Source organism: Nannobrachium achirus, assembly GCF_963921795.1.
Source record: "Nannobrachium achirus genome assembly, chromosome: 16".
NCBI classification, from domain to species: Eukaryota; Metazoa; Chordata; class Actinopteri; order Myctophiformes; family Myctophidae; genus Nannobrachium; species Nannobrachium achirus.
The window spans coordinates 35,594,790-35,606,542 of NC_137823.1; positions in this window are offsets into that span (position 1 = coordinate 35,594,790).

An 11,753-nucleotide genomic window follows, 5' to 3' on the forward strand; every position below is an offset into this window, starting at 1 on the left:
TGATGTCGTCCGCATAGTCCAGGTCTGTCAGAACTACTGCGGGATGCCGTCTTGACCTCCTTGGTGTTAGCGTGAAGCCAAGCTCTTGTTCCCGTCCCCCTATGGCTTGCCAAGTTGCTGCCAACCCACCAGCGAGTATAGAGCAGACAACCAACGTGCCTCGTCCAATACACATGCCAGCCACATCTCCTCAGCGAGGACGCTTGCTGCATGGGAGAACTGTAAGGAGTGTGCAGGTCCTCGCTATCTAGCCCCCACATCCCCTCCCTTCCCCACAGCAGAGGCGTAAAGTAACCAAGTACATTTGCTGAAGTACAGTGCTTATGTACAATATCGAGGTACTTTTACTTTACTGGAGTATTTCCAATTGTATGTACTTTTACTCCTACTCCTACAGTACATCTCAGAGACAAATATTGTACTTTTGCTCCACTACAGTTATTTGAAAACATTAGTTGCTTTGGAGATTTTGATTATTATTACAAAACATATATTAACCACTTCAACTCTATTTAAAGTTTGACCGTTTGAAAATAGACGATCTGTAAGCTCACAACGCTTTGCATGTAGATTTGCTATTTTCAATAGATTTGCACACATTTTAAATATATTTGAAAACTTGAGTAGTAATAGGCTACTTTCTACTTTTTTTACTTTATACATTTTGATACCAATACTTTGTACTTTTACTCAATTACATTTTGAATTCCGGACTTTTACTTTTATAGATTTAGATATTTCTACATCGCACTGCAGTATTGATAGTTTTACGTAAGTAAAAATGTGTGTACTTTTTCCCACCACTGCCCCACATCGATAAGGGCTTCTCACTGTTAAAGCAGCTGATTGTGTGTTCCATGGAGCTCCCAGCCAAGCCGGAGGCCCTGCTGCCAGAATTGCACGGTTCTCTGCAGTGGTGGCCGATTGTTCTACTTCTACGGAACCAGGATGTCCCCAGTATTGTTATTTAAAGCAAATACATGTTCTGGGGTGTGGGAAGCCCTCAGTTGACCTATACAGATAGAATAAGTGTTTTTATCAGCTATCTATCTATAAATGCGAGAAGTCTCTGCGTGCGTGCGTGTCTGCGTGTCTGTCTGTAATCCGCGTATCTCGAGAACCGTTCGTCCCACCGGCTTCAGATTCGGCACGCGCGTTCCCCGCCGCGGCACGGAGTGCAGTGCCGGGCCTCGACCCGACCCGACGCGCGGTTTTCCCTAACCGGCGCGAAACGTTCGGAATCTCCTTATGCGGGCTGTTCCGGAGGAAATCGGCGCAAGCGCTGACTCATTGTGACATCACATCATAAAAGGCTCTGAGATCACGTACGCCACATGAGTCAACAAAAAATTCCATGGTTACGTATTCTGATGTTCCTATATGGGCATAAAAGGACACAGGCAAACATATGGTCAAAACGGCTCTTATGACAACACAACAGGTATAATGGGGTTTGCATTAAAGGGTGGGGCATTCATTCCCCATTTCAAATTCGGCACGCGCGTTCCCCGCCGCAGCAGGTAGTGCAGTGCCCGGCCTCGACCCGATCCGATACGCGATTTTCTGGAACCAGCACGAAAGGTTCGGATTCTGATGTCTGACATCAGGGTTTTCCGGAACCGGCACTGTGTCTGCATAGATCTCCATTTATGGGCATAAAATGGATGCAGATAGACAGATACGGATATCTCCATATATGAGCATAAATGGACACAGGCAAACAGATGGTCAAAGATCTCCATATATGGGCATAAAATGGACGCAAAAAGACAGATACAGATATCTCCATATATGGGCATAAATGGACACAGGCAAACAGATGGTCAAAACGGGTCCTATGACAACAGGTATAATGGGGTTTGCATTAAAGGGGGAACCAGCACTGTGTCTGCAACACAGTCGGAGGCACAGACAGATACAGAGATCTCCATAATGGGCACAAACAGATGGTCAAAGATCTCCATATATGGGCATAAAATGGACGCAAAAAGACAGATACAGATATCTCCATATATGGGCATAAATGGACACAGGCAAACAGAGGGTCAAAACGGGTCCTATGACAACAGGTATAATGGGGTTTGCATTAAAGGGGGAACCAGCACTGTGTCTGCAACACAGTCGGAGGCACAGACAGATACAGAGATTACCCAGGGGGCAAAGGAAGGTGTGCTGCATTTGCCCCGACATACAAAGTTGTCCACCAGAAATATTATCTATGACCCAGTAGGATCACAACCTATATGGACAACCCGGTCAATTTGTACAACAAAGTCCAATATGGCCGCCTTTAGTTTTAATGGGGGGTGAATAGGGCAAAACTTTAAACTGAGGGATATTTCCACGAAACTTCACAGGTTGAACAATGGTATACATATGAACATTTTTTGTATTGCAAGTTTCCATGAAATCCAATATGGCCACCACAATATGGCCGCCATAATGTAAGGACCCAGAAAATAGGTTTTGCCTCTAACTTCTGAACCAGATGAGCTAGAAACGCAAACTTGGTGTCTATTTCATGGTGTCTGACCATGGGAGACTCAATGGAATAGCTAATTTTATTATTGGGTGTGTCTGGACCTTTATTGTGCATATTTGCAAGATGGTGGACTCCCAAAATAGAGCTTTAACATAATTTCTACCATGATTGTTGACTGCTTTTGGAAATACAAGCAATATGAATCCATTTGCTAAGATTTATGGCACAGAAGGGACTTATACCTGTATTATTCTTGAGTTTGCATGTTGTCAAAATGGCTGTAAACGAGATATTATATTTCCTGTCCGATTCTACTGTATGTAGTTGTAGCAATGACTTCAGATAAAATCAGAGACCAAAACAATGTATCTTAGAAATTATTTTTTAATTAAAAAAAAAAAAAAGAAAAAAAGAGAGAGATTATCTCAATGAAATGAATGCAACTGCCTTTTTGGGTCTTTCACACATAGACATGCACATGCTTTCCAACAACTTCAGCTTCAGGGAAATTATAATGAACACATGATTAAAACAGGCTGCATTATAATGCAAATAATTGCTAGTCACTATCACTGTCATCTGTACCTATCCTGCTGCATCTTGTCTCCAGTCCTTGGCAACGACACCCCAAGTAGCATGCAATTCCCTTCTTCGCACATGAACAGTTTTTCTGGCAGCCTTTGATACAGCTACATGATATTGCCTTGTCCATTGATATAGGCCAGGCTGGCTCTGTAGATGGACAGGGGACTGCCTTCCCATCACTGAGAGACCATCCATATTCAGTGAAGCAAGGGATGTCTGGCTTCGCGATGTGTGCAGTTTTATCTATTATGGCTGCTAGAGCAGCTCTTTTCAGGTGCAGGCCAAAGGCATTTTCTGTAGGTGGCAGCAGCTTCAACAGGGTTGATCGGTTATTTAGGAACTTGTACACTCTCAGCTTTGCCAGGTCAAAGTCCTCCGAATGGTCAGCTTTTGATGCATATACAGCTATTGTGAGGTCTCTAGCCTGATTCTTGACATCCTCTGAGAGGGAATAAGAGGAATTTTCAACAAACTCCTGAAGTGCAGGGAGGTCTTGAACCATGCTTCCAGTGAAAAAGGGATAGCTGGTGGTATCTCTGCCACTCAGGCTGTGAATAAAGGGCAGGGCACGACACTGTGCGAGTCCAAGGGCTGAGACCATGTGATGGATAGGAAGATATGCATCCTGCTCTGTTCTCACCCACAGCTCTGGAAGGTCTAGGAGGTGGGTGGCAGCATGATATAGGCAAATGATGATGATGTCTGTGTCATTAGCATGGATGACAACTCTGTCAACTTTGTGAGCCTGGACACTGTAGATGGTGTGTAGAATTACCCTTGTGTCGGCCTCCTGTTGTGTTGACTCTAGTGCAGGGACATCAACAACACACCCCTCCTTGATCACCACACTCCTTGTCTCTTCTTTAAATCCTCCACTCTATCCCTTTTTCACTGGAAAGAAGGCATGGTTCAAGACCAGCATGGGTCTAGATCTCCCTGCACTTCAGGAGTTTGTTGAAAATTCCTCTTATTCCCTCTCAGAGGATGTCAAGAATCAGGCTAGAGACCTCACAATAGCTGTATATGCATCAAAAGCTGACCATTCGGAGGACTTTGACCTGGCAAAGCTGAGAGTGTACAAGTTCCTAAATAACCAATCAACCCTGTTGAAGCTGCTGCCACCTACAGAAAATGCCTTTGGCCTGCACCTGAAAAGAGCTGCTCTAGCAGCCATAATAGATAAAACTGCACACATCGCGAAGCCAGACATCCCTTGCTTCACTGAATATGGATGGTCTCTCAGTGATGGGAAGGCAGTCCCCTGTCCATCTACAGAGCCAGCCTGGCCTATATCAATGGACAAGGCAATATCATGTAGCTGTATCAAAGGCTGCCAGAAAAACTGTTCATGTGCGAAGAAGGGAATTGCATGCTACTTGGGGTGTCGTTGCCAAGGACTGGAGACAAGATGCAGCAGGATAGGTACAGATGACAGTGATAGTGACTAGCAATTATTTGCATTATAATGCAGCCTGTTTTAATCATGTGTTCATTATAATTTCCCTGAAGCTGAAGTTGTTGGAAAGCATGTGCATGTCTATGTGTGAAAGACCCAAAAAGGCAGTTGCATTCATTTCATTGAGATAATCTCTCTCTTTTTTTTCTTTTTGTTTAAATAAAAAAATAATTTCTAAGATACATTGTTTTGGTACAGTAGAATCGGACAGGAAATATAATATCTCGTTTACAGCCATTTTGACAACATGCAAACTCAAGAATAATACAGGTATAAGTCCCTTCTGTGCCATAAATCTTAGCAAATGGATTCATATTGCTTGTATTTCCAAAAGCAGTCAACAATCATGGTAGAAATTATGTTAAAGCTCTATTTTGGGAGTCCACCATCTTGCAAATATGCACAATAAAGGTCCAGACACACCCAATAATAAAATTAGCTATTCCATTGAGTCTCCCATGGTCAGACACCATGAAATAGACACCAAGTTTGCGTTTCTAGCTCATCTGGTTCAGAAGTTAGAGGCAAAACCTATTTTCTGGGTCCTTACATTATGGCGGCCATATTGTGGCGGCCATATTGGATTTCATGGAAACTTGCAATACAAAAAATGTTCATGTGTATACCATTGATCAACCTGTGAAGTTTCGTGGAAATATCCCTCAGTTTAAAATTTTGCCCTATTCACCCCCCATTAAAACTAAAGGCGGCCATATTGGACTTTGTTGTACAAATTGACCGGGTTGTCCATATATGTTGTGATCCTACTGGGTCATAGATAATATTTCTGGTGGACAACTTTGTATGTCGGGGCAAATGCAGGTTTCCTAAAAAAAGGCTGGTTTGCCCCCTGGGTAGATCTCCATAATGGGCATAAAGGGACACAGACAAACAGATACAGAGATCTCCATAATGTAAGCATAAATGGACACAGGCAAATAGATGGTCGATACAGGTCCTACAGAGATCTCCATATATGGGCATAAAATGGACAGATAACTCCATATATGGGCAAAAATGCACACAGGCAAACAGATGGTCAAAACGGGTCCTATGACAACAGGTATAATGGGGTTTGCATTAAAGGGCAGGGCATTCATCCCCTATTTACATTGTTCCCGAGTTGGCCAGGGCGCCGACTAGACTAGTTGTATATAAAGAAGGTCAGCAGAGTTCTAGTCCTGAAACACTGGTTTCATTAGCTACCATTTGACGTCAGAGCTACTAGCACTGGTATGTACTGTAAGACGTTATGCTGCACATTTTAATCAATTTAAGAAAATCATTGACATCTGTCAAATGTTTTGTGGTGGATGGAACTGTTACTGCACCCTATTTAGTACTCCGCTTTCAGACAATGTAAGATGGGGATGAGCATTGTACTGTATATATGCCACATTGGAACATTCAAATCTTGTTCAAAAAGTTTAGACATGCTGACATTTTGGTTTACTAGATACCGGTACATCTATTGATCCCGCGAATGGAGGAGTTCAGGCGCCAGAGACGGCACAGCAGTAAACGTTACAGATACAGGGCAAAGAGGTACAGTAGGTACAGAAGAATAACATTCACAGTAGTTACTTCTGCATTGCTTGCATCCATGTTTGTTGCTGAACCATATCCCATGTGTTTTGTTGGTAAAGATTACCTTGCTGACACAGGCTAAACAAATGCTCCCTTATTGTGAAACTCTCACCTTCATACAATAAATATGCTCTTTCCCTCTCTACTGTATCCACACAGACACACCGACAGAGGAAAGACCATTCTTAAAGCCAGTGCTGCTTAGCGTAGTTACAATGTAGATTCATTGTAGATTCCAGTCACTAATCTGCAAATGTATTGCAGTTTTTTTCTATAGTTTCGACCACTGAAATGCACTTTACAAATCGATGTAGTTCACATTCACCGGTTCACACATTACAGATGTGTAGGGCAGCAGTGGCTCAGGGCTGATAAAGCGGACGGATGGGAGCCGCGAGTTTCCCAGTTTCCCAGAGTTAGTGTGGAAGAGTCCTTGAGCAAAGACTCTGAACCCCTAATTGCTCCCGATGTGCCTTGCATGGTTTCCTCCGCCATCATCGGTGTATGAATGTGTGTGTGAATGGGTAAATGTAATGCACAATCTATGTAAAGCGCTTTGGATAAAAAAAGCGCTATATAAATGTACCATTTACCATTTACATTACAAGTTACAGGTGGTAGTACACATTCGCACACCGGTGGTAGAGGAAACCATGCAAGGCACCAACCTGCTCATCGGGAGCGGATAGGCGCTCAGTGTCTTGTTCAAGGACACTCTGACTTAAACATGCAGACAGGAGGAGCAGGGGATTGAACCGGTAATTCGGGAACATTCTGGCTCCCAAATGGCCGCTCTGCCCCTGAGCCACTGCCGTCCCCAGCAATCTGTTTAGTGAATAGATTTTAGAGCCTAACATTAGCAGCTAAAGTAATGATTATCTCCTTACACTCACTCACTCGAGCGGTGTTCGCGACCCCCCAAACATTGAATCACCACTGCACCACTGTTTTTAATACAGTAGCAAAAATACCAAGCATAGCAGGTGTAGGAGCTCATGGACACAACATGTTGAGGTGATGAGGTCATTGTGAAGTATAAAACAGGTTTTAAAACGCGCTGCTTGGTTCAATCTGAAAAGTAGTCAATAGAATAATCGCTGAGAAAATAATTGACAGTTGCAGCACTACTACCTCATAGTTGCAGCCAGGCTTACCTCATAGTTGCAGGCCTAGCTCAGATCAGAGCCTCGGGCTAATAAATCTATGAATAATTAATAATTAACAGTTTTTCTTTTTTCATGTGTGTATATTGCAACATTGAAGTGCATTAGACGCGTTCCACTGCGCTGTGCGTCACTAAACTCTGGGGCCATTGTCTTGTTTGTAGGAGAATCCAAGTGCTCTCATGTTACACGGCTTGTTTCACTGGAGCTTTGCGGACACCAACTCCTAACACTAATTAGGATTTTTTTGCCGCAACAAAAGTCACTCCATATAATACAAACATATGAACCCTGGGGTGAACATTTGGCGAGAACAACCAATCTACAAGTTCACCTATTTTTGGCAAATATATTTAGCATAGCAAAAACAGCAAGGGACCAATATAGAGCCATGGGGGCCTCCTGTCAACTGAGTATATCGTATAGGGTTTAAGTGGTTAATCAGATAAAAAAGTTACATTTGCGTTAAATGAACACCAGTATTTTATCAACTATCTTTGAGACTTGCAAATGTAAGTAATGTATGTCTTAATGCACTGTGTGCTATGGAAGATGATGTATGGCAGATAGATGAAAGGCTGCAACAGACCGCACATCACATCTCTATACAAACAGCACTGAAAGTGTGTACAGTGTTGAATGATGAAATGTGAACCCATACCAAGACACATGCATGTGTGGGGCGTCCTGATTGGTTCTACTCTACATACAACGTCTCTGTCGAGTGGAAACCTCATACAGTATGTCCAAAACGGTTACTTTTCAGGATTAAAATTCAAAAAGAGCAAAAGTAGAAACTCGAAATACGTCACTTTGCACGTTTTGAGCTGGCAGATCTGCTACTTCTGATGCTTTTGTGTGACGCTGTAGTGTGATTAAGGGCTGCTAGGGCATTAATTTACGAGAAAACACAAAAAGTTAAAATATGAAGATAGAAGGTTTCTGCATGACAGCAATGATGATATACAGTATATGGAACACACAGGGAAAGCCAGCGAAAATTCAAGTACACTAACGCATGCACAATACCACGCTGCGCAGACAAAACACGAGCACATACTCTACTCACAGACATACGCACATTAGCATGCACACGCACGCACACATGCCCGTGCGCACATACACACTCTCACACACGCACCCCAGAGGCCTGTGTTTGCCTTTCCTGTAATCTGAGCTTCCGTTCTCTGAAGAATGATGTAACTGAATGCCAGCTCTAAACCAAGAGGAGAGCCAGCCAGTCAGACACACAAATGTGTGTGTGTGTGTGTGTGTGTGTGTGTGTGTGTGTGTGTGTGTGTGTGTGTGTGTGTGTGTGCGTGCGTGCGTGCGTGCGTGCGTGCGTGCGTGCGTGCGTGCGTGCGTGCGTGTGTGTGCGCGTCTGTCTCTGAGTATGCTGAAATACTGTATATGGTATGTGTGTGTGTGCTCACACACTGTATATGTGTGGGTCTGCCTGTGTGCAATTTAGTCTGTGTGTGTGTATTGTGTATGTATGTATGTGCGTGCGTGTCTGGGTATGCTCACATACTGTATTGTATACTGTACATGTGTGTCTGCCTGTGTGCAATGTTGTCTCTGTGTGTGTGTGTGTGTGTGTGTGTGTGTGTGTGTGTGTGTGTGTGTGTGTGTGTGTGTGTGTGTGTGTGTGTGTGTGTGTGTGTGTGGGCATTACAAGCCCCTGCGCAGTCTTTACATGTCTTTACATCACTTATTACAGTTCACATAGCACTAATTGCTGCAGGGTTGTCAGGCGCTGGGAGTCTCTGCCCCCCCCCCCACTGTCTCTCTCTCTCGCTTTGTCCCTCTCTCTCTCTCTCTCTCTCTCTCTCTCTCTCTCCTCTCTCTCGCCCTGTCGTTTGTGACACCACAGATTTGTCTGCAGTAAACATGATCCCTCATTGCATCACGTTGGCCTGCAGATACTTTTACAAGGTCACGGGGACGTGGCACTGGACCAAGACACACACAGACGGGCCTGCTCTAAGCACTAAATCTCTGACTGCTTTGTGGAACGGACTATAAACACACATCACGAGGGACACCGGGACACACTGATGGCTTTGGGTTGTCGTGCGCAGGTAGGGGGGGGGACGTCACGTGACCGTAGCTCTGTCCCCTTTAGTTCTGATGACTCCTTGTCTTTTTGGTGTCCCTTGACGTTAAGTTTATTTTCTTTATTCTCTTCCCTCTCCTCTGTGCAGACAGTGAAACTACTCATGCACACTCGTGTGGGCGCTCGTGCATGCACTGACACACACGCGCACACGCGCGTACGCACACGCGCGTACGCACACTCCTGTCTCTCCCTCTCTTGTTGCCCGTGAGTGCAGTGGCGTCAGTTCAGCAAAAGCTAAGGTGTGGCAACATGACGGGTGTCTTGCACGCGCGCGTCATGTTGCCATACCTTAGCAACAGGCATGATGAAAAATACATTTCATTATTTCCCCCTGTAGCCAAGGTATGGCAGCTGCCACAGCTTGCCATACCCAATTGACGCCTCTGCGTGAGTGTGCAGTGGATATGGCTCCTGTGTGTATTCTCCTCTAGACACTGATGAGTCACTAAAGCAGGGCTGCTCCGGAACAGGAGCGACTGGCGGGGACCTGTGTCTCCCTCCCTGACACCCCATCCCCCAACCCCCACCTCCTCCTCCTCCTCCTCCACTGCTGGCATCTGTCCATCTTGAGTGGAAGCGGGCAGTTGTTAATTTTGCAAGCGTTCTCCCAGATGAATCGCTCACATCCGCTTCCCAGACGGCTTTTCCATCTTGGGCCGCGGTCATCGGCCCTCTGACATGTCAATCATGGATGTCTGAACCACAAACGTTTAAAAAATAAATAGCCCATCTACAAGCTCACAATTTGTCTCAAGCTTTTAGATCTGCAATGTAAAAATGAAAAGAAGTATTTAAAAAAAGATATATATAGTTTAGCCTATAATGACATGCCCAAAAGTGGGATGCCAGGGTTAAAGCGGTTAAAAGGAAGCTTGTAAAAATAAAGTTAAAGTTAAATAAACAAGCTCGTTAGCTGATGGCCGGCAGGACTAAAGAGAAACACAAAATAGCAAATAACAAAAAACACTATGCCAGCTTTTAGATACGAATTCATAAGAAGCATGAATCACGCTGACTCACCGACTTAGTGACTTGAGAATGGTTTGACGAAGGTAGCCAAAACAAAAGCATAATATGGTGTGTACACCCACAACGTTGTGGCCAAGAACAGCTCAAACGTCACTGTCACGTTTGCCTATACTATATGACACATGGTGGTCCCGATCTTAAACCAGGAAGAGAGGCTTTATCTGGAGGAGGTGGCCACTGGATCCTCCAGATGAATTTGGAACCAGTGGAAAGGGTGGACAGCTTCAAGTACATCACAGAATAGAAATAGAAAGGTAGACACCTCCTCTGGCTCTGGGGCGCCGGTAAAAGAGGACTGGCATTTTTTAAGGCAAGCTTCCTGAATTCTGAAGGACGCTTCCTTGTATGTCACAGAAAGGGGACATTTGGTAGACCAATCAGATGCAGGACTCCCTCTTTCCCAGAGGCACTTGCTTTGGCAATGTAAACGTTTGTCTCCTCATGCCAATAAAGCTCCTTTTAATTGAATGTAAGTCCCGGAAAAGACACACTGTGATTGGTCAGTAGTCACTTTGAGTGCCTTCCACACTTCCGCCAGTCCTGTTTTACCATGCAGTCACGCCAATGAACTGAAGCAGCGGATGAGGTATCTAGCTTTTTATATCTGTGTCACAGAGGACCTGACTTGGAGAATGCACACATAGACTTTGGCAAAAACTAAAAGCAAGGCAACGGCTGCATCACCTCAGGCAGATGAGGAAATTCAAGGTCTTCCCAGGACCAACGCGTGCTGCAGAAGGTGGTGAGGTCGGTGGAGCACACCACAGGGAGCTATATCTCCTGTGCCTGCAGGACATACCGTATGAGAACAGGTGCATAGGGCAAAAAGAACAAGTATCAACGTAGCCACAGACTGTTACACAGACTGCTAGACAATTGAAAGAGACAAATGGTTTTCGAGTGTGCCTTCTGTTTCTTGCACATTTTGGACAGACACCACTGTACTAATATAATAGTATAATGCCTCTGCTTCGGTATTTTGATAGTAACACTCATGCTAAAAGATATTGTACTTGTCCTAGGTGACAGAAAAAGGTTAAAGGGGCTAAATAATGAATTGAACACTCAGTCTTTCATCTTCATTTCAGGGGTTTTCTGAATCGTGTGTCTGAACGGGCCTGTTCACAGCCTCCCCATGATTATGTAAGCATGGGGATTGTCCCGCCCCCGTACTTTTCAGTCTCCACCTGAGGAGGGCAGAGATTGACAGACAAACTCCCTCAATAGCGCCCCTTTTTCAACAAAGGGCATTTTGGTATTGCAGCTGAAAAGGCTTAGAATGACAGACAGAACACGAAGGTTCAATATCTGAGTGGTTGTTTAGGCTTAAAC